Raw genomic sequence first — 24,230 nt, 5'->3', positions numbered from 1 at the left:
AATAGTTTAGGTTGGAAAAGACCTTTAAGATCATCAAGTCCAACTGTTAACCTAGTACTGCCAAGTCCACCACTAAACCATGTCCCTAAGCACCACATCTACATGTCTTTTAAATACCTCTAGGGATAGGGACTCAACCACTTCCCTGGGCAGCCTGTTCCAATACCTGACCACACTTTTGGTGAAAGGAGACTGATATCCGCCTCACTACAACCTCCTTCCAGGTAGCTGTAGAGACCAATAAGGTCACCCCTCAGCCTCCTCTTCTCCAGACTAAACAACCCCAGCTCTCTCAGCTGCTCCTCATGAGACTTGTGCTCCAGACCCTTCACCAGCTTCATTGCCCTTCTTTGGACACACTCCAGCACCTCCATGTCCTTCTTGTATTGAGGGGCCCAAAACTGAACACAGTATTTGATGTGCAGCCTCACCAGTGCTGAGTACAGGGGGATGATCACTTCCGTAGTCCTGCTGACCACACTATTTCATATACAAGCCAGGATGTCATTGGCTGCCTTGGCTATCTGGGCACACTGCTGGCTCATATTCAGCCAGCTGTCGAACAACAACTGCAGATCCTTTTCTGCCAGACGGCTTTCCAGCTGCTCTTCCCCAAGCCTGTAGTGTTGCATGGGGTTGTTGTGACCCAAGTGCAGGACCTGGCACTTAGCCTTGTTGAACCTCATGCAATTGGCCTCAGCCCATGGATCCAGCCTGTCCAGATGCCTCTGTAGAGCCTTCCTACCCTCCAGCAGATCGACACTTCCACCCAATTTGGTGTCATCTGCAACCTTACTGAGGGTGCACTTGATCCCCTCATCCAGATTGTTGATAAAGATGTTAAACAGAACTGGCCCCAACACTGAGTCCTGCGGAACACCACTTGTGACTGGCTGCCAACTGGATTTAACTCCAATCACCACAACTCTTTGGGCCTGGCCATCCAGCCGGTTTTTAACCCAGTGGAGAGTGCTCATGGCTTGGACAAGTGCAGTCAGCTTCTCCAGGAGAATGCTGTGGGAAATGATGTCAAAGGCTTTACTAAAGTCCAGGTAGATAACATTGACAGCCTATCCCTCATCCACTAAGTGGGTCATCTGGTCATAGAAGGAGACCAGGTTAGTCAAGCAGGACCTGCCTTTCATAAACCCATGCTGACTGGGCCTGATCACCTGGTTGTCCTGTACATGCTGTGTGATGGCATTCAGGATGATCTGCTCCATGACCTTCCTGAGCACCGAGGTCAGGCTGACAGGCCTGTAGTTCCCCAGATCCTTTTTCTGGCCCTTCTTGTAGATGGTTGTCACATTTGCTAACCTCCAGTCAACTGGGATCTCCTTGGTTAGCCGGGACTGCTGACAGATGATGGAGATTGGCTTGGTGAGCACTTCTGCCAGCTCCCTCAGTACCCTTGGGTGGATCCCACCTGGCTCCATAGACTTGTGTGTGTCTAAGTTGTGTAGCAGGTCACTAACCATTTCACCTTGGATTATGTGCGTTCATTCTCCTCCCCATCCCTGTCTTCCAGCTCAGGGGGCTGGTACCCTGAGAACAACTGGTCTGACTATGAAAGATGGAGGCAAAGAAGGCATTGAGTACCTCAGCCTTCTCCTTGTCCTCTGTCACTGTGGTTCCCCCCACATCCAATAAAGGATGGAGATTCTCCTTAGCTCTCCTTTTGTTGCTAGTGTATTTGTAGAAACATTTTTTGTTATCTTTTACAGCAGTAGCCAGGTTAAGGTCTAGTTGGTCTTAGCCCTTCTAATTTTCTCCCTGCATAACCCCAGAACATCTTTGTAGTCCTCCTGAGTTGCTTACCCCTTCTTCCAAAGGTCATAAACTCTTTTTATTCCTGAATTCTAGCTGAAGCTCTCTGTTCAGCCAGGATGGTCGTCTTCCCTGCCAACTCATATTTTGGCGCGTATAGATTGCCTGCTCCTGCGCCCATTAGATTTCCTTCTTGAAGAATGTCCAGCCTTCCTGGATTCCTTTGCCGTTGGCTCCCAAGGGACTCTGTCAACCAGGCGCCTTAACAGGCCAAAGTCTGCCCTCCAAAAGTCCAAGGTAGCAATTCTGCTGACCCTCTCCTTACTTCTCCAGGAATCAAAAAAATCTATTGTTTCATGATTGCTATGCCCAAGATGGCCTCCAACCATCACACCACCCACAAGTCCTTCTCTGTTTGCAAACAACAGGTCCAGTGGGGTGCCTTCCCTAGCTGGCTCCCTCAGCAGCTGTGTGCGGAAGAGAACTTCCTAACACTCCCGGAACCTCCAAGACTGTTTCCTCTCTGCTGCATTGTATTTCCAGCAGACACCTGGGAAGTTGAAGTCCCCCATGAGAAGAAGGGCTAGTGATTGTGAGACTTCTCCCAGCTTCTTACAGAATATTTCATCTGCCTCTTCATCCTGGTTCGGTGGTCTGTAACAGAATCCCACCATGATATCTGCCTTGTTGGCCTTTGTCCTGATTCTTACTGTTGTGGCTTCACACCAGCTGGCAACTAAGCCACACACAGCTGCTCGCTCACTCCCCCCTGCCATGGGATGGGGGAGAGAATTGGAAAAGTAAAAGTGAGAAAACTCACGGGTTGAGATAAAGATGGTTTAATAGGGAAAGAAAAAGCTGTGCATGTAAACAAAGCAAGGAATTCATTCACTACTTCCCATCGGCAGGCAGATGTTCAGCCACCTCCAGGAAAGCAGAGCCTCCATCATGTGTAACAGTTACTTGGGAAGACAAAATGCCATAACTCTGAGTATCCCCTCCCTTCCTTCTTCTTCCCCCAGCTTTACATTGCTGAGCATGTTGTCATATGGTCTGGAGTATCCCTTTGGGCAGTTGGGGTCATCTGTCCTAGCTGTGTTCCCACCCAACTTTTTGTGCACCTCCAGCCTACTCGCTGGCGGCGTGGTGTGAGAAGCAGAAAAGGCCTTGACTCTGTGTAAGCACTGCTCAGCAATAATGAAAACATCCCTGTATTATCAACACTGTTTCCAGCACAAATCCAAAACATAGCTCCATACTAGGTACTATGAAGAAGTTTAACTCTATCCCAGCCAAAACCAGCACACCTACCCATAAACACTTGACCCTTTCATCACTGTCTTCAAGCTCTAGACAGTCAAAACACTCCCTAACACACAGGGCTACCCAACTGCCTCTCCTTCCTTGCCTATCCCTTCTGAAGAGTCTATAGCCATCCATTGCAGCACTCCAGCTGTGCAAGTCATCCCACCATGTTTCTGCGATTGCAACTGTATCATAGTTTTCCTGCTGCACAATGGCTTTCAGCTCCTCTTGTTTGTTGCCCATGCTGCATGCATTGGTGTAGATGAACTTCAGTTGGGTTACCGATCCCACCACCTTTTTGGGGGGAGAAACTAATTCCTATGTGACTGTTCTCAGGCGCTTCTATGGTTTCTAACACATCAATAATCCTTGTGACTTTGCTGTCGCATGGATCTCCATACTCTGCCTCCACTGAGATGGCAGACCAAAGGACCTTGCTAGTATACTGTCCCTCAAACATTGGCGTGCCGCCCCCGGGCTTATCCCTAGTGAGCCTAGTTTTATCCCTTTCCCCCTTCAAATATAGTTTAAAGCTCTTTCGATAAGCCTTGCTGATTCCTGTGCTAGGATCTTTTTCCCTATTTGAGACAGGTATATCCCATCTGTCACCAGCAGGCCTGATGTCGTGTAGACTGACCTGTGATCGAAAAACCCCAAATTCTGCCAGTGACACAAGTCACGGAGCTAGGTATTGATCAGCTGAGTCTGCCTGTTTCTTCCATCATTATTTGCTGCAACTGGAAGGATAGAGGAGAACACTACTTGTGCTTCTCATCCCTTAACCAGTCATCCTAAGGCCCTGAAGTCTCTCCTGATTGCCCTCGGACTTCTTGTTGCAACTTCATCACTGCCTACATGAAAAAGCAGTAACAGGTAGTAATCCAAGGGCCGTACCAGGGTAGGAAGCTTTGCCTTCATATCTCTAATCTGGTCCTAAGGGGGGCAGCAGACTTCCCTAATAAGTGGGTCCAGTCTGCATATTGGTCCTTCTGTTCTCATCAGGAGAGATTCTCCTATGACAATTACGTGTCTTTTTTCTTTATGGAAGTGGTTTTGACGCAGGGCGTAGGCCGACTTAACCTTGGTGACACCTTCAACGTAGATGAGCCATCATCCTCGTCACTGTTTGGTTCCACTTGCAGAGCCTCATACCTATTATGCAAGGGTACCTGGGAAGGTGGGGTAGTCACGGAGGAGACACGCCTGCTGCACCAGGCAGGAACTTGTCACCATTCCCCCTATCCCTTAAGTCACTGCATTCTGCGGGATGGAAAGAGGATAGGGAATCCTCCGTATCGTGTGTCCTGTCTGCCTGTGGGTCCTGTCCCAGGGAAAGTAGGGTGCAATTCCAGTAGTATCTCTCTTGGACTCCCCAATACTCCTCAACCTACTTTCCTCCTCCTGGAGCTCTCACTCTGCTACTAAGCAGAGGAGTTCCTCTATCTGAAAGACTTTTTGTTCTTCCCTCTAGAACTTAGCAGAAAGAAGAATTGGAGGGAGTAGTAGTTCAGATTTTTAACTTCTCATGTTTTAGTTAATGTAGTAACAGTCAAACAATAGTAAGTAATAAAGTGGTAAATGCAGAGCACTTAAATTTGGCACCAAATTCCGTTGGTTAATATAGTTAACTTCTCCCTGTGTTTCCTTTGTAGTCCTAGCAGACTGTTTTGAATTATTCAGGGTAGTCTTTCCATTGTCCTTCTCTCTCCGTGGCAGGAGTGTAGGAGACTAGTCAGCAAAATACATACCTGGTTTGACTGGCTATGTCTTTAATAGTGAATGGCATAAATATCCCCAATAGTTGCAGCTCCTTTGAAGGGAATATGGGAGAGAGAACCCATTGGTTGGGAGATCCATGGATGTTCTGCACTTGAGGACTTCTTTCTAGTTTTGGCCCAGCTTGTCTAATGATTTAAGTTCTCTTACAGATGTGGAGAGGAAGGAACATACTATGCCCAGCATACTGGGATTGCAGTTTTGAACAGGGCTTGCAGAATGTTATACTACTGCATGTAAGAAAAAGTTAGTATTACTCTGTCACCTGGCCACTTTTCTTTCCTGGAAGTTTCTACAGTTGTTGTGGATTATTTGATGCCAAGCTATACAGTTCTCAGCCATGTAAACTTATATTCCAGAAGTCTCTTGGAGAAGAACGTAAGCATATACCTATGACAGCTTCAGAATATTTTTTTATCATAATATCCCCCTGTTATAATTATCCTGAAAAAGGCTGGTGGAATGGATATAGATAAGCACAATCTCTATCCTGTTTTTAAAAGTCAGGGAAACAGTAAATGCGTTCTTGTAATAAGTCACTTCAGTAACATTGTAGTCCTCAGCATAGTCAATTTTGGTTGGAAGTTATGATAGAGGCTTCAAAAGAGTTATACAGCCAGATTTCATTGATATAATGTTTGAGTGATTTGATTTCTGAAGAATGTTTAAAATCTGAGACTCAAAGATTTTGACTGCGCTAGGACTTGGTAGGGACAGGAAGTTTTCTATCATCAATATCTAGTGTTTACTTGGATGCAGATGTTAGAAATTCAGATTTAAATAATCACTTAGCTAACTGTAACAGCTTAAGTAAACTATGAAGGTAGGACATGATTTAATCTCATTTTAATGAATATTTTCCCCAGCGTCAGCCTTATCTTTGTTTTTGAACTACTGTAGTATTAATTATTTCAGGTTTTTTAGTGTTCAAAAGTGATTTGGCTGAATAAATGCCTTTCTTAATTGACTAATTAATTGTGACTGAACAAAGTTTAAATATTGGAATTTACAACTTTTGACGTATAAGAGAAAAATATTTATGTTTTTGTTACTGTATTTGGTACTCCTTGATAAAATAAGATTATTATTTAAGTTTAATTTCTGAGGTAAACAAGATCTCATCAAGACACAAAAAATGATACTGGAAACCTGGTGCAGTGAAAGAAGTTATTCCCTGTTGAATTATACAGTTAATGAAGTATAAAAATAATGACATTTAATATCTTAAATGAAAGCTGCTTCAGGGAATGCTTCAGCACTTTAAACTGGTATCTCATAATTTGATCTCACCTGACTAATCCAATATGACAGTATAGCTGCCAACTTCCCAAACTCTTTGAGTAAGTTTCTGGTACCAATATCAGATTTGAGGGGAAAAAGATGATAGGACAATCTGCAACAATAAATGTGACAATGTTAGACATTTCTAATCAGGCTATTTTTATGAGCTGTAATATTTCTGCAGCTTAAAAAGCCATTCATTTAAGTATATAGTAGCATGAATAGCTCTTCAGTTAGAGAAATTAACCTAGTTACACGGCTTTTCCATTTTATGGCATTCATGAAATATAAAAGAGGATGAGATCCTCAGGCTTCTGTACCTAAATAAACTGTCTTTCTACTAGGAATTGCATGGTGGAGATTTTGGGAGGGTCACTAAACCCACACGAACAATTTAAACAGAAATCAAAACAAAGTTATAATTTAAAAAAAAAAAAAAAGTCCTATCATGCATCTAGAACTCTAAGGGCAGTATTTTTTTTTTTCCTGAGTAAAATGTCCCGTTATTACTTGGTAGAATAAGACTAACCTGCTCTTCAAACAGTCATATATGTATTCTTTTTGTTAACTTTTACTACAATAACATATTACTTGTTTAGGAAAAAAAAAAATCTTTAGTTCAGATTTTTTTGGTTGGTATTTATGCATGAAGATAGCGTTATGAATATTTGTGAATAAAAACTAGTTGTTGCTTGGAAGACCCTTCACACTCACAAACATGAACAAGGCAAGTGGGTAGTTCATGAGATCACAGAACTTGGGTAGCTTTGCATTTTGATAAACATGGATATGTACTTGGACGTTTGAGAGTGACAGGGTAACTTTTAACATGAATAAATTTACTGTAAAAGGTGTAGCATAAGCTGTATTTCAAAATTAGGGTAAAATAGTAACTGCATGCATTAAAAATAGCTGGTTTTCTCTGTTTCTCATTGCTAGGATAAAAGGCAAATATCTCAAGTGTGAATGATAAGAGCTCTAGAATATCAGTATAAGAATATGTGATGGTAATTGTGTCCCAATCTGCATTTTCAAAAATGCAAAAATTTAGCCAAAACTCTTCCCAGAGTATATGTCTTCATACTAAACTAATGGAACATGCTTTATCTCAAAGAGCAAGAGGAATATAGGTGTGGCAATGGAGCATAAAAGTAAGCTGCAGTTATGTTTGATTTGCTCTTAATATTTATAGTATTTCCTGCTTTATTATGTCATGAACTGTTGAGATTTTTCACTTCTATAATTTTCTTGTTCCTTATATTGAAGGCTTAATGCTTCTTTATAATGAAAAAAGGAATACTTAATCACTTCAATCACAGGTTTAGGGGAAAATTAAGTATGAAACATGGGTTACAAGAGTTGAAATACCTAAAATCCTAGGTATTGTCCTAAGAATCCTCAGGTTTAGCACAAAGAAAGGTAACTATTGGAGGTAATTCTATCAAGGCAGGAGGTTTTTCTCATCTACATACATCAGTTGCAAATTGAAGTTCAATTCAGGACTTTTCACAACTTGCTTTTTTAAACTTTTTTAGTGGCACTTCACGGTTCACTTTTTCTAATATAATTAAGCTTAACACATTTACTTATCTTCTGCATCAAAAACAAAGCCACCATCTACTGTAACTGAGGCAGGTATCATGTGATCCAGAGAGTCAGACTGTTTCCAGTCTGAGGGGGATCATGCCTAAAAGTTTTGTTTTCTTGCATAGTTACTTAACCCAAAGAAGTTTAGGTTAGGTTTAGATGATTCATACTGTAATCTGAAATTAGCTAAAACCAAGATAGTTTTAGAGGCCTGCTTATACCTAATTTATAGGCATAAAAAACAGTATAGACTGTTGGGGAGGGGAGGATGAGGACTGGGGAACACAATGAAGGAAAGCATCTTGTATGCCCAACTAAGTAACAATATAAAGCTGGGAGTTTATACGTGGATGATCTACCTATTAAGTTGTCAAGCTGGAGCAAAGATGGAGAAAGTAGGAGGTCTAAAAGAACATTGGTTATGGCGCTGGTAATTAGTATGAACTCAACAAGGCACCAAGTGACATTTTTGATCTGTATAAAGATAATTTTTTTGAAAAAAGGCCTTTTAATTCTAAACTTCAGTCTAGCAGACCCTTATGGTGACCCACTGATATTAATGAATCACATGTGCTTAGCTTTGAAAATTGATTCATCTTTCTATCTATTAATATTAATCATGCTGGATTTATAGTTGTAGAACATATTGTTTTTAATGAAACACTTAAAAGACTCCTAAGAGAAGGATCAGGATTTTTTAAAAATAACTGTAAACTACTATAAATAAACCGTGATAAGGAATTTATTCCTGGATGGTGAAGAAAGGCTAGAAAAACACTTCTTTGGTTTTCATGAAGGCAGAAACTAACCATCTTTCAATGTTCCCCCTCCTCAGCTGCTTGTTTATTGGAAATTCTGTTTATGATTAACAGGAAAAAACTACACTGTGACTTCAAATCACAACAAACTGTATGGAAGGATTTTGTGGATCACTCTACTTTCTTGATAACAAAGATTTCCAAACTTCTATTCCTACTTAATTTGAACATTCAGGCAAACAATTCAGTGCTTCTTCCTTGACACATTACAATATGGAATGAAGCTAAATACTGATTTATTCTAAAGCTGATTGCAGGCATTTCTTGAACACTTGCCACTGCATGAAGAATTCTGCAGTCTGCCTTTATTTGGTAGTTTTCAGAATTGACCTAGGCTAGTATATGTGCTAAATATGGAATATGTGTATATCCCGCTACAAGTATCTTAGTATTCAAAGAGATAACTGCGAGAGGGGAAAGGAATATTTTGTAATTCACACATGGATGGTTTCACCAAGAGCTGAGAACAGGATTCAGATTTTGACTTGCATTCTAGTCTTTCCTTGGAGTGCTCCCATTCACTTTATTCTTATGGTGAGAGTTAATAAAACAATACATAACTTGACAATCCACATGATCAAGGGAGTAGAACTTGACAGTATTTCATAACACTTTTTCTTTGCCTTGTCAGCCACACACACATCTCTCAAACCTTATTGATATAGCAAGTATATTAAAGGCTTTTTGTTTTAATTCACTTCTAATAGGTGGGAGAAGTGCATGCAAAGTATAACCACAATTCAAGAGACACCTGACATCTCATGACAGCATAGCTAATCAATTTAAAAGCAGCTGAGACAACACAGCTCTGGCACTGTAATAAACTACATCCTTTAAGTGTACAGATCCCCTGTAAACAGCTGGAGACCAAATTTTCAATTCTAATTAAAAATAAACGTCATTGCCCAATCATCTACATCTCAAATATTGACATTTCTTTCTCCAAGAAAGTGTCTGTTTTGACATTTTCTTTTGGATGATTCTTCTTGCACAATGGGAAAGATCACTATGGTATAGAAAACCACACAAAGCATCCATTATATTTTGAGGTCGGTATATACATAATAAAACTTTTGGATTAAACACTTTTGTTCTTGCAGTCATAAACTGGGTATGCACTTGTTTACACATTAAGAAACCAGGACTTAATAACTGGGCTTAATAATTCAGCTCAGATTTTCTGTGTCAGTATTAAGTTGATTCCTGTCTCAAGAACACAGAATAATTAATAGAAGGTCTAAAAATATTTCAGAATCCTTTTGGAGGAGAACTTGAATAAAAGCAAGAAATTGCATAATATTATCATACTACTGGAAAAGCATACTGTCTGTGCCATGAGTAGATTTATTTCACTCCTGCCATTTTTCTACTTTCAAGAGTTTGTCATGTTTTCTTCAAACACTTTCAGTGTGAAACTGAGTATACATGTAATGTCATGCTTTGGTTCTTGTAGGCGTAGCATTTAGCCAGGATCTGGGCAGAGACCAATGGGCATATCTTAAGGAAGGGGAAGGACCCATGCCCACACAGCAGCAACTTAAAGCTATTTCTACCTTTGTAGAATGTTCATGATCAGACAGGAATTGCTTCTAAAATGTCCCCCCCAAAAACCCCCTAAGCTTCTAGTCTACTGCTAAAATGTGAAAAATAACAAACCTGACACGACATACTTGAGATGGCTTTTATGAGAAAGTCATGACTTGTTTATCTTTCAGTCTGCCCTCGCTTCCTTATAGCAATTATTCTATCTGCATATCTGTTCCTTGCACCTGTGATTTTGATCGAACTGGAGCTTTTGGATATCTTTTGATTGCTGTGGCTTTTAATCATAAACACTTCAAAGTGGTTGTAGGAGATCTAAATGAGACTTTCATATACTTCCTTCTTGTATTGCAATTTTGCAGTGATATCTGTTTTCAGTAATGGGTTAAAGGTTTGTTTTTAAAATAAGTCTGTGAATGTTTATTGCTTCTGCTATAAATGACTACTCAAATCTATGTGTGCAGCTATGTCCATCAGGGTTTGGATGCATCAGAATAAACCTGGCCTGTGTGTTTAGTTAGATCTGCTAGACTTCCTTTTGATCTAGATACATCCAAAGGTCAGCCCATTAGGCAGCTCAATTTCTTTGTGTTCCTTAGCAAAACAAATGCATTACCCTCAGAAGCAGCATAAACAAGCCTTGATCTACATACTGGAGTGCTTCCTAATGTTTAGACAGAATTATGAAGGTTAAACCTAGCACAGCATAACATTAGCTTGCAAATACTCAGGAATAGAGATTACAAATAAGTTAAACACCTAATTTCCATTTAATTTCAATAGTGCTTGGACTCCAGAGTGCCGTAATGACTGGGGCTTTGTAAAATCATCTACATTTCAAAGTGGATTGTGGAGGTGGTTGTGGATTCCTCTAATGTACAAAATTATCTGTTCAGATAAAATTCTGTGGATTGCAGGACTGAACAAAATGACATCCTCTTTAATAAGAGGAAGATGAAGGAGAGAGAGAGGAAGGTAAGCCATGGGAATATTTTCTTCCACTTGAATACAGTTAATGAAGGTGAAAAAAGTTAATGAAGATTAATATCTTTAAACTTGAGAAGTTGATTTTGATGTCAGAGACTGTGGGAGTGTTCACTCATCAACTTTTAACAATCTAACTTCAGAAACTTTAAGCAAGACACCTATGCCCTTTCTAAAATGAGTAGTTAGTGAAAAGCCCTTCAAATGGATGAATGATTTGGAGAAGGAACCTCACACAGGCAGGGCACCTGTGTAATGCTATGGAGCAGCTTAAATTTTTCTCTCCCTTATTTCACATGTATAAAGCTGACTGTGTGCGTATCCTTTCTTTCCAAAATATGTTAAATTCTGACTTTGTTCTGTATGTTGATCGTATAACTTAAGCTGTGACTGTAATGAAATGATCCCTTCCCTGGGGAAAACACAGAACCTTCATGTCTTCTGTAGACATTAATCTTTGCTGCGTTATGCATGACCACACTTTCTTCGAAGTGCACTCTGTTAGCGTACGTCATTCAAAGCACTGTAAGGAATTAATGGTCGTCTTAAGCAAAGCACTTAATTCACACACTTTCTCTTACAGCTACAGTAGTCCAAAAGAACATATACATTCAATTATACCACTTCTACCTGCTTATACCAAGGCTACTAGGTACCTTGGGTGCCTAGAAGTCACTTGAGAATCTAAAAAATTTATTTGTTTATGTTTAAGATCATTGGAAGATTATTGGATGTAGAATTCTAAGTCAGGTGAGTATTTCAAGCATTAAATTATCTTTAAAACATGACACTTAAGATACCCTTATGACAGAATTAAAAGTCATGAAAAAGTGAATAATTTTATTTTTTACTGTTTTTGCTACATGTCTAAATATCACATGGATCTGATATATTGAATGGTAATAGTAATAATCAAAAGTACACATGAAGGCTGCTGTGAATAAGTCCAGCTACTCTGGGAAAATAGTATGGGAACAAATAGTTGAAAAAGTTATCTTAATATGTGAACAAGATTTCATGTGGAAATGGGTGTGTTGAGGATTTTCTCCATTTGGAAATTTCATTTTGCAAAACCAGTGTCCTTTAAAACCTCATTTTACACAAAAGATTTCTTCCTAATATACAATAAAATAGGGTAACAATATTTAAAATAGAAAGCAAGATAACTTGTATATAGAATATGGAAGAAGAAAGGTTATTTGACTAGACACTGTATCCCCTCTCTTTTAAGTAGCTTCTTTTAAAGTATAGTACATTTTGTATTTAAGAATCTGGGGGTTTTTCTCTTTTTTTTTTTTTTTTTTTTTAAATTACTTGTATATTGTCATACTATTATATCGAAATAAATCCTGAATAGATAACTTGACCTTCAAGTGCTGGAGTACTTAGATGTGTTCAGGTAATTTAGCAATATGTTAAGAAATATTTGTCTCCAACCAATTGAATAAATGTGTATTTGAAAGTAAACAGCAAATGATTTTGTATAACAAAGTAATCTCTCAAACTCTGCTTGTATACACTGCTGTAAATTTTTTTTTCCCCTGCAAAGATGAAAAGCTCTTGTGGACATGTTTGCATTGCAGAATATCTAGAAAAAGAATTTTTAAAAATAACACTTTAGAACTTGCAAGTATTGTTTTGTAATAGTTTGTGTACATAAAATCTATGAAATATTCCCCAGTAGGTATATAAATAGAATGTGGCTTTTTTAGTGTTATGGGCTGTTTTTAATTTGGCTTTTTTCAGACTTAATTGTCTAGCAAGTAAAAACTCTCAGTAAATGCTGATAACATTAGAAGACTTTTTTTTTAATGAGGAAGGAAGACAGTAGGGCTATATAAGGATTCTGTCCCAGTAGAAACAACCCACCTTTCACCATTTTATTCTACATGTCATCTGAGCATGTCACAGAGTTGGCTCACAGAAAGCTACGTGGCCTAAGTTGATGACTACATTGTTGTAACCCTCTGTCCCAGCTTTGTGGAGCTGTGCTGCAGTTCATGAAAATACAATCTGTAGTCTATATTGCTATAGTATTTCCCTTCCCTGACTCCTAGTTTGAGACTTTTGTCATCTAAATACACTAAACAACATACCAGTATGGCACTTGCCCCCAGGATCATGCTCTTTACAATACAATTGCCCAAAGTCTTTCAGTGATGTTACTAGGCATTGTGCTACTTTGGAATAATCTAGCACTACTGTAGCACTTGAGGACAGTAAAATGATAAAGCATCCCTATGGACAGAGAGCCCAGCACAAGTGGTAGGAAGGGATTTTTTTTAGTTGCCTGTAATTTTGACTTTTTCTTTGGCAATGGGGAAAAGGTAATTGAAGTTTTAAATGCCAGTAAAACTAGCTTCTGTTCTAGGCTGTAGGTTTGCTGTTTATCTGGCCTGCTAAGGAAAGACAGACATCCAATGGTTTGGTGTTTGTGTTTGGGGGTTTTTTTGGTTTTATGTTTGTTGGTTGGTTTGTGTGTGTGTGTGTGTATATGTTTTTTGGTTTTTTGGGTTTTTTTTTGAAACCTGATAGTTGCCCTGGTGTTGGCTGAGAGATCAAACAAAACAGGCATTACTCCCACTCCATGTTCCAAGACCTCACACGTTCGATCCACTTTTCCTTTCAGTTTATAGAATCTTCTGGAACAGGGCACCCTGCTTATTTCTAATGCCATAAACTTTTGATGTTATGGTATGGGCTAGGAAGAAACTGAGTGGTTCAAATATTACTCAAGTGTGTAGAGGAAGAAAAGATGGTCTCTGGAGTCCATCATCTTTTGGAGTAGTCTCTCAAGTAGGTAAGCTTTGGTCTTTGGATCTCTTGGGAAACATGAGCATATGTAAAATGGGTTTGCTCTTTTACTTATTAAAATAAATGAGATCTCACAAAATTGTTTTTAAATTAAGAAACTCTGGTCTGCTTTGTTATGACTTCTGACATCAAATTAATTATTGGAACCAATGCTGAGGAAGGTGAAGCAGTCACCAACAGGAAATGTTTAATTTACACACCAGTGTATGGAATAATATAAATCTTGAAACACAACAAGTAAAAGGGAATAATTAATGTATAATCTATTAACTTTGTAATACAAAAATAAACAGTCATAAGAAGAAAGCATGAAAGGGACATACCACTAATCTTGTGTGTGGGATGTGTATAACTTACTGCTGCACCGCTTGCATGATCATGAATAGCTGCTTCATTTTGTTCCTTTTTTTTCCCCCAACAATAAACTGGAAATAAAGGGTGTTTGCCTTTATGTTATGTTTTTCATCATTATATGGGATCATTTTCTTTCTGTTAATGGAGTCTCTTCCACTGAAATTAAAAAAACATTGTATCGAACACCTGGCTAGTGACTAACCTGGTATCTACACAAGAGGGCTAAAAGTGTTTTTCAGAAGCTCCTTTGGCTGAAGAGCAAACAGGAATAAAAGTTGCTGTTGCCGTTGAAAGATGATCATGTAAAAATGCTATTGCCATGGAATCTGGTGTATAGATAAACTAACAAGCAATAATCTGTGAGGGTTTTTAATTGGTTCTTGGTAATTTATGCTAGTGTATATTTTGCAGCTATCTATGGTGAGATATTATAATAATGGCATTGAATGATGTAAGATAAGTATTATCCGTGTTTTCTATGTCAGGGAACATATTCCAATTCTAAAAATTACAATAAACACAAATTAGCCTCTTCTATTTTTAAAGCAAATTAAAGAGTGGTATATTTAGAATTATAGAATCATTAAGGTTAGAAAAGACCCTTAAGATCACAGAGTCCAACCATTAACCTAGCACTGCCAAGTCCACCACTAAACAATGTCCTGGAGCACCATGTCTACCCATCTTTTAAATACCTCCAGGGAGGGAGACTCAACCACTTCCCTGGGCAGCCTGTTCCAATGCCTGACTACCCTTTCGGTTAAGAAGTTTTTCCTAATATCCAACCTAAACTTCCCCTGGCACAGCTTGAGGCCGTTTGCTCTCATCCTATTGTTTGTTACTTGGGAGAAGAGATCGACCCCCACCTCGCTACAACCTCCTTTCAGGTAGTTGTAGAGAGCAATAAGGTCTTCCCTCAGCCTCCTTTTCTGCAGGCTAAACAACCCTAGCTCCCTCAGCCGCTCCTCATAAGACTTGTGCTTTAGATGCCTTTGTTGCCCTTCTTTGGGCACGCTCCAGCACCTCACTGTCCTTCTTGTCATGAGGGGCCCAAAACTGAACACAGTACTCGAGGTGCAGCCTCACCAGTGCTGAGTACAGGGGGTTGATCACCTCCCCAGTCCTGCTGGCCACACTATTTCTGATACAAGCCAGGATGCCATTGGCCTTCTTGGCCATCTGGGCACACTGCTGGCTCATATTCAGCCAGCTGTTGACCAACACATCCAGGTCCTTTTCCACCAGGAAGCTCTCCAGCCAATCCTCCCAAAGCCTGTAGCATTGCATGGGGTTGTTGTGACCCAAGTGCAGGACCCAGCACTTAGCCTTGTTGAAGTTCATACAGTTGGTCCCGGCCCAATGATCCAGCCTGTCCAGATGCCTCTGTAGAGCCTTCCTACCCTCCAGCAGATTGACACTTCCACCCAACTTGGTGTCATCTGCAAATGTACTGAGGGTGCACTTGATCCCTTCATCCAGATTGTTGATAAAGATGTTAAACAGAACTGGCCCCAACACTGAGCCCTGGGGAACACCACTCGTGACCGGCCGCCAACTGGATTTGACTCCGTTAACCACCACTCTCTGGGCTCGGCCGTCCAGCCAGTTTTTAACCCAGTGTAAAGTGCACTTATCCAAGCTGTGTGCAGCCTGCTTCTCCAGAAGTATGCTGTGGGAGACAGTGCCAAAGGCCTTACTAAAGTCCAAGTAGACAACATCCATAGCCTTCCTCTCATTCACTAAGCAGGTCACCTTGTCCTAGAAGGAGACCAGGTTAGTGAAGCAGGACCTCCCTTTAATAAACGCATGTTGGCTGAGCTTGATCCCCCGGTTGTCCTGCACGTGCCGCGTAATGGCACTCAAGATGACCTGCTCCATGACCTTCCCCAGCACCGAGGTCAGGCTCACAGGCCTGTAGTTCCCCAGATCCTCCTTCTGACCCTTCTCGTAGAAGGGCATCACGTTTGCTAACTTCCAGTCATCTGGGACCTCCCTGGTTGATCAGGACTGCTGATAAATGATGGAAAGTGGCTTGGCAAGCTCCTCTGCCAGCTCCCTCGGTATCCTCGGGTGCATCCCGTCTGGTGCCCATGGACTTGTGAGCATCCAGGTGGAGGAGCAGGTCAGTGACTGCCACCTCTTCGACAACTGGAGCTTCATTCTGCATCCTCTCTCCATCTCCCAGCTCAGGGGCCTGAAAACCCCACGGATGACCAGTCTGACTATTAAAGACTGAGCCAAAGAAGGCATTAAGTACCTCAGCCTTCTCCTCATCCTTCGTGGCAATGTTTCCCTCCACATCCAACAAAGGAGGGAGATTCTCCCTGTCCCTCCTTTTGTCGCTGATATATTTGTAAAAACATTTTTTGTTATCTTTAACGGTAGTGGCCAGCTGGGCCTTCTCCTTCCTAGTCTTCTCCCTGCATAACCTCACAACATCCTTGTAGTCCTCCTGAGTCACCTGCTCCTTCTTCCAAAGGTGGTAGGCTCTCCTTTTTTTCCTGAGTTCCAGCCAAAGCTCTCTGTTCAGCCAGGCCGGTCTTCTCCCCCGCCTGCTCGACTTACGGCACATGGGGATGCCCTGCTCCTGTGTCTTTGAGACTTCCTTCTTGAATAACATCCAGCCTTCCTGGACTCCCTTTGCCCTTCAGGACTGCCTCCCAAGGGACTTTCTTAACCAGACTCCTAAATAATCCAAAGTCTGCCCTTCTAAAGTTCAGGGTAGCGGTTTTGCTTGACCCCCTTCCTTACTTCTCCAAGAATTTAAGAACTCTAGTGCCTTTAAAATGTGAAAGAAGCAATCTGATTATCATGCCTGTCATGTTATCATTCTTTTTCATGTTCTGGTAAGTACATTACTGAAAATTCTGAATAAAAAATGCAAACAATATGACTAGTATTACAAGCTGTTATATTTTGTTCTATTGCTATAGAAAGCTGCTGCTTCACTTTAATACAGGTTGGTGCTTGTAAGGTACAGAATGGTTGTTGAAATAGATATGTCCTTGTGTAAATGGCAACGAAAACCTAATGCCTCTCCTTTACTCAGCTCTGGAACTATCCTACAAAATTGCTTTAAACATTTGGATGGCTTTGTCAAAACTTAATGAATTTTGGCCATCATAAATCTCAGATGCCCTCACTGAGTAAAACCCAAAATTATCGCAGTTTCATAGCCTAAGCTGCCCTTGGCATATGGTGAGAGCAAATGTTTCTAAAGCAGCAAATGTTCTGTCAAGGGTTCCCAGTGATGTTTTGATTGGATTGCTCTATTATCTGAACAAGTCTGCCAAAAGAAAGCACCTGCGCAATGAAAAGTGTGCAGAAGCTGCCAGTTTGTAGCAAGGGAAGGAAAGTGAAGCATGTAGTGACAAGTTACCTGTCATCAGAAGATATGCTGAATAGGAAATGATAGATTCTACTGCACACCTGATATCACAAAATATCTCTTGCAAAAAAAAAAAAAAAAAAAGGGGGTGGTGGTGTGAAAGAGAGAGCTTAGCTCCGGTAACCTTCTGCCCTTGAAGATGCCAAGTCATAGCTTAGTGTGCTGTAACAGCTTACAAAACAATGAACTCTTCAGTGGCTTCTTAGCCAGACCTTTTCAGAGAGGATATCAAACAATAACTGGCAGAGATGGTAGATACACTCCTTTTCCATATTCAGTTTTGTTTCAGTTCTAGGATGCCAAGGCTGTATGCAGATTTTTATTCTCTTCGATGATCTGGCCTGGAGTATATAATTCACTTATTATAATTGATAGCTGAATATGCAAATGCGTTAAAGAACTGGCAGAAGTAAAATTATTTTTTCTTCTTATAAGGAGGAATACTTAATGAGATCCCCTTGCTACAGTCCACTTTACTAGACTGTATATCACCTCTAAGTAGATTAATATTATGATTTGCACAGAAAAGAAAAGTTTCACATGAACAACATGTGACAACTCTTATCAGTTATGTATATAAGTTTACATATCATTACCATTTTTGTCACTGAAAAGAATGTACAGCTATACTGCACCCATTCTTCTCGAGAAACAATGAAATTCAATCTTACTAGTAGCTAGAAGTGTGTGAAGTGTTGCCAGGACACAATCTCTGTGGAAATCCCATGACTCAGCCTTTGTATTGTAAATTTTACTGTGTACTCTGTCATGGAAGTGAGGGGAGGGAATTGGTCCAGAGAGGTCATTGTATATCAGCTCAGGAGATCAGAAGTGGTCTTTACCAGAAGGAAAAAGAATAATAGTAATTGGATGGTGTGTTGGGGTGGGTGTTTCTGAGAGCCCCCTTTCAGTAAGGTAGATTAGACCTGAGTGGGAATAGACTAAAAATCCAAGTAAAAAAAACGGGGGGACCTCGTACAGGTATTGGTATTAGCAGTTTTACAAGAGCCTTTTGGTATAGATTTTTGGTTTTATCCTCACTGTAGAGAAGGACAAAATCTGTTAATGGATTTTAAAAGCTCCAATTTAAGTTCAGTAAAATTTAACTGTCCTCCCAGATATATCTTTGCATATCTCAGCTCTAAATTTTTCCCATAGTAAATTTTCATCAAAGATAAAAGGAAGAACTTGAGTATAATTCAGTGTCTTAACTAAAACGTCATCTCAGTGTACCTGATCTCCTACCTGTCACTGAGTAGATGTAGCTGTTACACAGATGCCATATAAAATGTTAGTTGTGCACTGTCAGAATGCCAGCTGTTTGGATGTTTTGAAAGACTTATGTTGTAACAAAGCTTGTCAAACACATCATCAGTCTCAGAACAACCTGGGTTGTTCTAGCCCTCAGTAACGTATTATGTTAAATAAGCCAATTCAAAATTCGTAAAGGATGTGTCTTACACTTGAAAAGTCCAATTCATAATAAAAGCAAATGTGAGAAAAATCTGTTCTCTTTTGAGATCTGCCTGATAGAGGCAGGGTGGTCCCTCCAACCAGTGCTTCCATAATTCATAGAATATAGAAGTATTATTCTCACCTTCCTCTGCCCGAAGTATGCTTTGGGTGTTTAAAGACTATTCATTTTGTCTTCATTCCAAGTTTGCAGACGACACCAAGTTGGGTGGAAGTGTCAATCTGCTGGAGGGTAGGAAGGCTCTACAGAGGCATCTGGACAGGCTGGATCCATGGGCTGAGGCCAATTGTATGAGGTTCAATAAGGCTAAGTGCCAGGTCCTGCACTTGGGTCACAACAACCCCATGCAACACTACAGGCTTGGGGAAGAGTGGCTGGAGAGCTGCTTGGTGGAAAAGGACCTGGATGTGTTGGTCAACAGCTGGCTGAATATGAGCCAGCAGTGTGCCCAGATGGCCAAGAAGGCCAATAGCATCCTGGCTTGTATCAGAAATAGTGTGGCCAGCAGGACTGGGGAGGTGATCATCCCCCTGTACTCGGCACTGGTGAGGCTGCACCTCGAGTACTGTGTTCAGTTTTGGACCTCTCAGTACAGGAAAAGCATTGAGATGCTGGAGCGTGTCCAAAGAAGGGCAATGAAGCTGGTGAAGGGTCTAGAGCACATGTCATATGAGGAGCAGCTGAGGGAGCTGGGGTTGTTTAGCCTGGAGAAGAGGAGGCTCAGGGGAGACTTTATTGCTCTCTACAACTACCTGAAAGGAGGTTGTAGCGAGGAAGGGGCTGGTCTCTTCTCTCAAGTAACAAGCAACATGACGAGAGGTAAATGGCCTCAAGTTGTGCCAGGGCAGATTTAGATTAGATATTAGGAAAAATTTCTTCACAGAGAGAGTGGTTAGGCATTGGAACAGACTGCCCAGGGAAGTGGTGCAATCACAGTCCCTGGAAGTATTCAAAAAACATGTGGATGTGGTGCTTAGGGACATGGTTTAAAGGTGGACCTGGCAGTTAGGTTGACGGTTGGACTCGATGATCTCAGAGGTCTTTTCCAACCTTAATGATTCTATGATTCTATGATTGTTTGGGTCTTAAACCTGTTTAGTGTTGGAATTCATAACTGTTTCCTTCTTTTCTATTACTGCCTTACTTAAAGTAAGATGTTTCATAAAACGGAAGGGCTCAGAAATAGGGGAAAAAATGTTCTGGGACCACAATTTCTTGAATGTTAAGGACATTGCAGCAGAGCACTAAAGACTGTCCTGTACATAGAGTACTTCTCAGTTATCACTGCAAAATTTCACACTAAAGATACGAATGAGTGATAGGAATATGATTGGTAGGAATATTGATCCAAAAAAAGCACTGAGATTATCCTTTTTCCTGAAATATCAATTTGAAAAGCAACAAAGTTGAAGATGATTGAAGGAGATGCGTTATTTTATTTTTTTAAATCTGCAATAATTTAACTTTCACACATTGTCTAGAAGTTTTTCTTTAGCTACGTATGATTTGGGGCAGTGCGGAGTGTGTATGCACCATGATCTGGTGAGTAACCGACCTACTTGCATGATAAGTAAAGGAAAACAGCTCTGAGAGGGTGGATGAATTTCTTTAATTGATAGTCTTGACTTTTTCCATGAAGCAATAGAATTTAGCCACTGCATTAATAAAACAGATTATTTTTGTATGTGTGTCCAGAGATGAAAATGTCATGTTTTGCTTACACATGCATACTAATTTTAAGAACATGGAATTAATACTGAAACCAGTATAGGTATGTGAGACTTTAGCTCTTAGAGGCCACTGTAGCATAGGCATTTATTAATGTATGTCTTGAAGAAGAAAGCTGCTAAAGCATGTATCTTAAAACAGTAGAAACTTTTCACTTGCAACTGTATCTGCATGACACAACTGGTACACCTGCATGACAAGCATTGTATTCTGGTGATGCCTAAATAATGAAGCCAGTCTAGGCACCTGGTGACTGGCCATTTTGCTGTTACACTTAGACACATTCATCAACCAGCAGGTTTGTATTAGATCCATTAAGTAAAAAAACTGAAAATACAGGCTGATTTTTCTAAAAATCTCAGACACCTTGCTATGCTTGTTCTTGTGAGAACAATATGCAGAACAAGAAAAAGGTTATTTCATCCTCTGACTCTTTAATTCAATTATATCCTAAAACTCATTGTGTACTTCAAAAATAAATTAACTCAAGATGTTATTCTGCTCTCCATCTGCTGCATTTCTTTAAATGTATTCCTTCCACTCCCACATCAGTCTAAGTGATTTTTTTTTCCATCAAAAGCCATAGGCATTTTTTCTTGTTTGCTTTTTTAATGCCTCTGTTTCAGAAATTGCTTCATAAACCACGTGACTCTTCTGTGTTCTCTTTTTTCTCTTGCGTGAAAAAGCAGCCAGCAAAATGCAGCTAATGGCTGTTTTGTATCTATGTTGCTGTAGCTTGTGTTTCAGCATGCCTTTCATTATCTGTCTGTGGTCTGTGTCTTGCCTGCAAAAGATGATATGTGATTGTAGAGCAAATGATCAAAGTACAGTTGCATCGTTGCCCCTTGATACTGAGAGGCAGAAAATGGCAGAAGAGGGTACTTGAAATAACCAGATCTTTGGTCTGAATCAGCTGTTTTCCTCAGAGGTAGACATTCCCTTCCAAAATACTTCTTTCTTCAGTTTGATCAGCTGCTACTGCTACCCAAGATGTCAACAGTAATGTTAGCTATGCTAAATAAAAGATTTAAAATATCTTCATAGCACAGAATGTTTCCTATCTGCTCTTCCTGATATAAGTACAGCTTTAAGGTCAGAAGAAGGAGTAGAATAAAGTTGTGCAGATATCTCCCAAATCTTAAATGTAACCCTGAATTAGTAGCATAGCTGAATATTTACAGTAAACTAATAAATCACAATTACACCTGGTTGATAGGATCTCAAGAAAAAATGTTAATAAATGTCACTTGTTACAAGATGGGGACTGCAGCACTCTTTCTAAAGAATTTAAATACTCTGAGATTTAATAGCACTGTCCAAATTTTAAATATGTAAATATACATTTATATTCAAAGTATCATACATGGAAGTCAACCATGCTTTTATTGGGTTAAGGGTAGCCTGTCCAAGACTTCATCCAGGACGTCAAAGAAGTTGGTACAATTTCCTTAAACACAGTAAACACAATATTATTTTGTCAGGCTTAGAGGATTCTTTTTAACCAAGTCTAAATTGTGATCTGCAACACGAATCTTTGTCAAGAACAAAGTAATTCAACAGCAGTGATGAAAATATTGCTGATGCCAATTCTAATTATTTTTAAGAGGCATAACCTCTTTATGTGGCAGGCTTAAATAGTTAAATTTGAACTATTCAGGCAGTCTCCTACTTTGCATCTCAAACTGAATGAAAAAATCTGGACTTCTTAGGCCTGTGTTACAATTGGTTTACTATCTAACATTAGTTTAAATGTTTAAATGTGCCATGTGATATCCATTATTTCTCTAAAAATAAACACTTGGTTTAAAAATCGGGAAGCCCTAATACTAGTATGTCTATTTTTAATTACACTTATAAAGGTTAAGCTTATTTAGTCAATTGCTTTTTTCACTTCACTATGTGACTGACATTTGTCATGAACAAATTAACTGTTTTTATTCAGAGATTATTTGGGGATTATTTTACTATAAGATTTCTATTCAAATCTGAATCTTTTTTAAAAATATGTTTGCTATAAGGGAAATTACACAGTTCTATAAGTCATGTTTAGGTAGTTCCAATCTTTAACTGATATTGTCTTGTAACTTCTGTGCCTACCTACCCTAGGTTATAATCTTTGTATTCAACAAATGAAAGATGGAAATGTTTGTCTCAAACGCCTCACTTTCCCTCAACTATATTGGTATATTTATACAAGTGTGTTTGTATAAATTATATAAATTTTATATATTTCTAAAATGCAGGGGTTTAAGGAAGATTAGTTAACCTAGTGTCCTCCTGTTTACTTTCTTTCAAAGTGTTCTCATATAGCAGCTGTACTTTAATATTGTCTTGTAACTTTTTCTAGAATTAAACTGTGAAGGGAGCAGATAGAGGCAGTGTTTTCTCTAGTGGTTGGGGCAAATGATTCTCTGTGAAGTTCCCTCCCTGGGGATGTGGTCAGAAAGCAGCCATGGACTTCCCTGGGGCTCGCGTCTTGGCTTGAGCAGGAGGGCTATAAACTTCTCACCTGGGCTCTGCTTTTAATATATTCTTTGAGCCTGGGCAAACCACTTATTCTTGTCTCTGTTTTTCTCTAGGAAATGCATGCCATACTTGTATACCTTATAGAGTTTCTTATGGTCAATTTACATTTTTTAAAGTATTTGGCATCCTTAAATGAAGATTTATTTAGAAACACAAAAATTAGCAGATCTCCAAGATAGATGTATGTGCAGTTGAACAGATGTCTGTCTTGATACCTTTATGCTGCTGTAATACTGCCTTCATAGAGACAAAAATTGAACAGCTATTCAGTTTTCAAATGAATATAGTGAAATCGAGCATTCGTGTCACTCTGGTAGTCATCCTAACAACAAAAAAGGCCAGTTTCATGCCACTGCTGTGGTATTTAGTACAATCAGTCTTAAGAAGTCCTGTGTAATCTGTTTGTCATACCTGTGTTAGCTGAGGTTTTTAGCTTTGACTGTTGTAACTGAATAAAATCTTACCTCCTTCTCAGAGAACACCACCATTTTTAAAAGTCTGATTCATACATTTCATTTCTTGTCCGTTTTTTATCATGTTTGGCTTGTGAGATTCAGAGGCTTCTAGCTGAGTTACAGCTGAGAAATTCTAATTTTCATAGTAAACAGAATTTACTGGTAACAATATGGAAGCTGCTTTTGGTTTATTTGTTAAAAGCAGCTGAGCTAAAAAAAAAAAAAGACTCATTTTGAGTGTTCACGCACAAACATACTTCTTACACCTAGTTTTCCTCCTTGACATAAGAAGGAAAGTTTTATACTGATGAGAGAATGTAGAACTTTTATACTTATGTATTACTGATGGTTTCTTAACATCCGTTAGACAATATAAATTAAAATATCTGAAGATTTTTACCTATTATATTTTGATAGTAGGCTGATAAAAA

The sequence above is a fragment of the Platalea leucorodia genome, assembly GCF_965183815.1.
Source record: "Platalea leucorodia genome assembly, chromosome: 1".
NCBI lineage: Eukaryota > Metazoa > Chordata > Aves > Pelecaniformes > Threskiornithidae > Platalea > Platalea leucorodia.
The sequence above is the reverse complement of the archived record's forward strand: the minus strand, read 5'-3'. Positions refer to the sequence as shown.